The sequence below is a fragment of the Lactuca sativa genome, chromosome 9 (genome assembly GCF_002870075.4).
Source record: "Lactuca sativa cultivar Salinas chromosome 9, Lsat_Salinas_v11, whole genome shotgun sequence".
In the NCBI taxonomy this organism is placed as follows: Eukaryota; Viridiplantae; Streptophyta; class Magnoliopsida; order Asterales; family Asteraceae; genus Lactuca; species Lactuca sativa.
The window spans coordinates 149488272-149495459 of NC_056631.2; the positions used below are offsets into that span (position 1 = coordinate 149488272).

General features: G+C 37.1%; 1 pseudogene; it reads left to right on the plus strand.

Moving 5' to 3' along the window:
- Positions 1 to 3122: 3122 nt before the first annotated feature.
- LOC111893676 (probable thylakoidal processing peptidase 2, chloroplastic) lies at positions 3123 to 5601 on the plus strand (annotated as a pseudogene).
- Positions 5602 to 7188: the final 1587 nt, after the last annotated feature.

Genomic DNA, 7188 nt, shown 5'->3' on the forward strand with positions numbered 1-7188 from the left:
CTCCTCCCACCAATCGCATGCCCTGTCTTTCACAAGATAGGAAGCAAGTATGACCATTTCCCCCTCGGGGCTACTGTTGGTGCGACATTAGCAACATCCACTAACCACCTCCTGCTCCCTATTGGGTCCTTCTCCCCATGATAGTCCGAAGCTCCACATGCCCGGAACTCCCTGAAACTCAAGGAACGCATTCCCACGAAGGCCATCGTCTCAGAACGAAATGAACTCAATCGTTCATCCAAAATCTCTAGAATGCCCTCCTTGACTGTACCAAAGATCATAGGAGTCTGCTCAAGAATGCAACCCGTAATCTCAGACGAGATGAACTCCCTAGTCTGATTATCCACATGTGCAGCTCTAGAACCTGAACTTGAGCCCTCCCCAAACACTAGAACTGCCAAAAGGTCTGCCCTGCAGAGTCACCATACTGAAAATAGACCATATAAATCATCAGAATATATCGAAGGATCACAAACTCTACAAGCTTCCCAGTTTCATCGCAATTTTCCTTGAATCGAGTACGGATCCTCTACTTACAGTAGTACGGGCCCATACTACCTTCCACATCTATCCGTACTTTCCTCAAGGATTGCCTTGAATCTGCCAAGTCACCCTATATCCATACAATTAACCCTCATCAAGATAAGGCTCCCAACACTAGATCTCATCCTAGGTTTTCCTAGGGCAAACTCCGCACCACTCTCCGCCATCAGTTGCAGAAGGAAATCCTGCTAACTTCCTCTAACTAGCTTTCGAATTCAATTACATATAACCAAAAGTAGATAATTCTTCAAATGAGAGGTCTCACACAACAACTGTTGGACTCAAACAAGAGCTGCACAATAGGGTTAAAATCTAAACTTATAAAATTATTTAATCCTAATAATATGTAACTTAGCATATTCGCTTACTAGTTAGCTGAAGCTAGTGAGAACTCCTGAAAGCACAAAGCAAGAAACATTCAAGCATCAAGTAATAAAACCAAGCATCAACTAATCAGGCCATCCTATCACTGACTTATCAATACTAGCATGCAAGTATACAAGCTCATACATTAAGCATACAAAGGCATCTCTCCTAGCATTCTATCATGCAAATATTGAGCATATCCTTAGCCCTAACTAGCATACAATTCACAGATTCACAAATCAAATCATATCGGATAACATGTATGGGTATTTTTAGAAAATTAATTGAGCTTGGTCAATTGCATGCATTACACCCTTTCTTGTCTTACAAAACGTTGTTTCTTAAAAAATACATTTCTTTTTTAAAAACTTTACCAAATCCTCAGTTTGAGTATAGACACACCCGAGAGTATTGATGGGTTTTAGCCATAAGAACTTTCCTATGTGCGCATGCAAAACCCTAATGCTTGGATCTAGGTTTTCTAATTAAACATGCTTTAAATCCAAGACTTCTAATGACTAATTAGGTATAAGAACAATACAAAATCAGATCTAGAAGTTTACCTTTGAATCTCTTGTTTGATATTGTTGTCTTGGAGCTCTAGAGTCACAATTGTCACTCCTCTAATGGCTTACAAACACCAACTAACAAAGAAGATGATTTGAGAGAGTGGTTGGGAAAAAATCAGCCAGAGGTACTTTACATTAGAAGAGATGCCGATTTCACATGCCATAAGGGTCTATTTATACTTGTAGACTCCTAGGGTTTCACCCTTAAACCCTAGTTGGATAATCCTTACCCAAAGAAATCCAAATCCTTACCAAAGATAAGCCTTGGATGAATTTGAGGCTATCCCAAGCCCTAGAATTCGTCCATCCTCTATCCATGGAGGATTTACAGTCTAAAGTGTAACTATCAAACAATTGACAGTTTATACCCTCTTATTTAATTAATCTCTTTAAGTCACCAAATTAATACTAATTAATCTATGACTTATATTAATCAAATAACAAAATTATTATTCCTTATATTATTCTCATAATATATTAATAATATCTATTCTCTCATAATAAATCATCCTATCAAGTTGCTATGGTGAAGGCAATCCAAAAGGACCATGCACAATCGGGTCAAATACTTGCCTAATATAGTTGCAGCCTTAGACACTATTCCAATAGTCTCCCACTTGGATAAGTCTAGTAACTATATTCACAAGTACAATCCGATTCGCAATCGTAGCTCTCAAAGACGCTGTCAAACTCTGATCTAATCAATCTTGTCCTTTAGATAAGGGATCGTACAGTCCTCTGTTAGATATCATGCTGACAATTCTGTGGAATGATTTGTCAAGCATTTAGGTTTCTCGATCTCTGATTTATTTGACATAGAACTCAATCAAACACATCAATTCAGTTCTGACCGGGCCCGACACATAAGTCACTACTAGAAAAAAGACCTTTAATGACGTGCTTTTTACGACACGCGATAATTAACGATACGCAAAAGGACGTGCCCTTAAAATAGTGTCACCTCTCCAAAAAAGTTAAGGATTTAAGTCACGCTTTATTGCGTGCCCTTAGTTTAGTGTCTCAAGAAAAAAAAATTAAAAACACGGAGGGCGCTTTATCTTAAACGCGCGTCGTCTGGACCTGTCGCTTTATAATTTAAATGGAACGCGCTTTTAGTATACAAGGGGGGAAATGAAATCCCCAAAATTTTGAAAACCCGCCTTTTTTTTCCATCTTCTATCTATCTTTCATCTTCAACCTAACAAGGACGAGCATTGCACTCTTGATTTCCCTAACTCTTTCTCCTTTTCTGATTCAAACTTGAAAGAATCGAAAAAAATCTATCAATTTTGAAGCCTAAAGAATCACAGCCCCCTATCAACTTTGAAAAAAAATCTATCAATTTTGAACACAAACCTACCCGCAATGTTTTTCACCGAAAGTCACTTTTGTCTCCACACCCTTGAGATCTCTCCATCGCTTCCCGGAGGAAATCTCAGGTTGTTTTCAGCTTTGGGATTTTTCGATTTCATCATTTTCCCCAATTTTTAGCTCCCGATTCTTCCCTTCTTGTTCTAATCTTACCCTTCGATTCCACCCCACCCTCCTAATCTCACTGATTCCTTCGTTTTCAATGGGATCTCTTTCTTTGTGAGTTTTCTTTTCACGTCAGAACAGTTGATCACCGAAGAAGTAATTTTCCAAATCTTTTGGTTGTTAATCAAAATTGCGTGTATGGCGATCAGATTCACTGTTTCTTACTCCGGCTACGTGGCCCAAAACCTAGCCACCGCCTCCGGAAAATCCAATACATGCCGAATTTTTCACGTGTTTTTTTCTCGTCCTCGTATATTCCAGAATCCCAACTGAGATCCCGTCGCCGGGTACGGTCCGGCAGCAACGACGGGTTCAAGGTGTTCGGTTTTGGCGTATGCCACTCTCGCATGTAATTTTCTTGGGGTTGAGACCTCCTCCAAACCTTCTCCCCTTGTTGTTGGATTGATCTCGTTGGTAAAGTCAACGCCTACCGATGGTGGTGTTGGTGGTGGTTCTGGGGTTTTTGGGATTTCGCCGTTGAAGCCGTCTTCCATGATTTCGTTCTTCCAAGGGTCGAAGTGGCTCCCATGTAACGAAGTCCAATCAGACTACTACTGATTGTGGGAAAACCTGCAATGTTGCAAGTACCAAAATCATCGTTGAGAGGAACAATTGGTTTTCAAAACTATTAAGTGTTTGCTCCGATGATGCTAAGGCTGCCTTCACCGCTTTGAGTGTCAGTATCTTATTCCGATCGCAGTTGGCTGAACCAAGATCCATACCGTCTACATCCATGAGCCCTACCCTTGATGTGGGTGATCGCATAATGGCCGAAAAGGTATAATCCCAATTCTAACCTTATTACACACTATATGAATGATGGTTGCCAATTTCGCCATTTTGGCTTTTCAATTCACATAGTGATTATATGCAAGATTTTGAGTTTTTGCCTGTTATTGATTTAGGTTTCATACATCTTTCAGAAGCCAGAAGTTTCAGATATTGTGATCTTCAAGGCTCATCCCATTCTTCAGGTGCGATTTCACTTCTTGATTATAAGTATCTTTGATTAGTTCTGTGTTTTGTTGTGTGCTCATTGTCTTGTATCAATAATCTTGTAGGAATTTGGCTACAGTTCTGGTGATGTATTTATAAAAAGAATTGTAGCAAAGGCTGGAGATTGGGTTGAGGTAAGATTATGATTTATGATTAACCTCCTTTTTTCAAGAGAATTATCTACAACATTTATCTTTCCAAGATGTTAAATTCGTTCCATATTTTAGGAAGTTGATCCTAAAGGCTGGAGATTCTGGTGATGTTTGCTCCTTTTTTCTGAGGAAGTTGATCCTAAATTACGTTTTTACCCCTGGCATCTTCTCAAGTCATTGGAAAATTACCACATTTTACATGTCATATTTTAATTAACATGATATACTGTTAATCTGCTATATAATGTTTTAATGCAGTTTTGAAACTTTATGGATCATGGATCTGTCATCTGGTATCATTCAAGAAGTGGTCAAAGGTTTGACTTCTATTGTCTACATATTCTTTTGATGTTTCTAGGTTAATTATGATGTTATTTAATAATATTTTTTGTGGTGTGAAGGATCTTCAAAGATTATAGAGATCTGTGGACAGTTGATAAAGGAGAAATCATCCCTCGTAAAAGAAATACTGCCTAGTCAGCAGCTGCCACAAAATAATTTCTCGGTGGAGGGTATTTCACGTGCGGGTCTGCTTTATTCTGTGGTAACTTTTCAGGACAATATCGTAATTTGTGACACAGGTAAAATTAAATATTTTCCTTTTGTTTTAATTGATGAACTACAATATCCTCTAAGAAACAAGAGTGTTTAGATGGAATGCTAGGATTGCCATACTGGTTGTTGCCCCTTATGAAATCAGCTTATGATATGAGCTCTGTTTTTCACATGGTCTAGGACCACTAATTGCTTAGGATGGTAACTAGGTTGTCTTTTCGTGCCCTCCTTTGATACACCATAAAGGCATGAAGATTCTCTCTCTCTCTCTCTCTCTATCTATCTATCTATCTCTCTCTCTCTCTCCAAATTCTAAAACAAACAACAACAGGTAAATAGATGCCAACATTTTGTTTAAAATTCTGTGAACATTGAAAAAAAACGAGGTCGATAGTGCCTTTTTCATGAGATTGTCAAAAGTTGAATAAAATAAAAAATAAACAAGGGTAATATTGTAATAGGGAGGGACTTAATACATAAAGTGACCAACCTCTCACTTAGCACGACAAGTCATTTTGATTTTATTAAGTAAAAAAGAAACAACCTTATCAATCTACATGCATTTAGTCATGTACTGCTGTCCCACAATTTGTCATCATAGAAGAAGACCCTGCTGTCCCACAAGGGTAATATTGTAATAGGGCTGCTTTATATGTCATCATAGAAGACCCTGCTGTCCCATAATTTGTAACAATTTGTATTATCATTATTTGATTTTAATAATAATTGGTTTTGTTTTATTGTTGAGGTTATAGACTGATAATCTTACTTTTCATGTCATTATTATTTATTTCTTTTTTTGTTTGCAGTTTCTTGCAGAAACTTTTGATGTTGTTCAAGACATTGATTGGGTCATTTCTCTTGGAAATGCTTTTGCAAAGTAGTATGAGCTTTATACATATGATGATGAGCATTCTGCACTACTTCACAGGTATGAACTCATTATCATTATCATTACATTTTTTTAATTAAATTATCTTATTGAGAGTATTCTTCTCCTACAAATGTCTTGGTATACTTCTTCAGAAAGTTGATAACATGACTTATGCTCGTGATAAAATCGTCTGGATGTACAAACAAGCAAATAATCTAGATTTCAAGTATTCCAGCACCTTGATAATTATTACATTGCTATGTTTCACATATAACCCTATTTTCTAATATTGTTTTGGTTGAACATGTTATTCCTCAAATTTTAACAGATTCTTGAATTGTGACTCACCCCTGCAGCTCTCTGAATGTAGGCTTATTTTGGTGCTGGATTAAGTGGAGTTCTGGCTTGGTGTGTGCGAGTGGGAAGGAACAAACCCAATGCCCCCGGAGTTTCGGCACCTTCCATCTTTACTTCCTATGTATCCAGGTTAATCTACTCGTATTTATTCATGTCTCAAAGTGTGTATTCCAATATCAGGTATCATGATTTGTGTATTTATAAAATTTTAAAATAGGGTCTTGTTCAATGCTTTAGCTGTGTTTGCTCTAAGGGAAATCAACTTATCAAAAGTAAGTTACTGTTTCACCCTTTTATTTAATATTTTTGTGATTGAATGAAAGTCTTAATGAAAGTAATTGACAACCCTTTCTCTGTAAATGATGTTGTGATTGTGGGAGAGGTGTTGTGTTTTTCTCTGTTGCTAGGTAACCTTCTCAACAACAACATTCTACATAAGCAGGTGAGTAATCAAGATTAAAGGAGACTTGTAATCATGTTTGACATTCCTTTCCAGTAAGAAACAGAGTTGTATGATTATTTGTTAGTTTTATAGGAATGTATAACCCATGTTAGCAATGTATTATTTTTGTTTAACATTTGAATGATTCTTTGTATGACATTACAATTTGTGCAATTTATTTTATTTTTTGAGTATGAAATTTTATTTTATATTATGCAATGGATTGTATTTTTTGTATATGGTATTTTATTTCTATTATGAGAAATTAAATGCAAATTTAATTTAAAAATAAATAAATATATAAATTTATTTTTTTTAAACATTTAAATTTACGATACACAAAAATGTGTGTCATCTTCATTTATGACATGGCCTTTCTTGACAGGGGCTTTCTTGATACGCATTGTGTGTCATTAACACGCGCGTCGTAAGGTTACGACACGCGAATGCGTGTCATCTTCCTTTATGATAGGGCCTTCCTTGATACGCATTGCGTGTCGTAAACGCACGTCGTAATTGCGCGTCGTAAATGAGCGTCGTAAATGCGCGTCGTCTATAGACGACGCGCAAAAGCGCGTCATCTCTCTTTATGACAGGGCCTTCCTTGACACGCATTTGTGTGTCGTCTGAGCCTTTTACGACGCGCAATGAGCGTCGTAAAAGGCTGTTTTTCTAGTAGTGAGTCAAATCAAATCATCGAGCGACTGAGATATCGCTTTTACCTTCTTAAGATAAAAGTTACAGATAAACTTCGACTTATATGCATTTACTTATTCATTAACCAACTATACACAACAA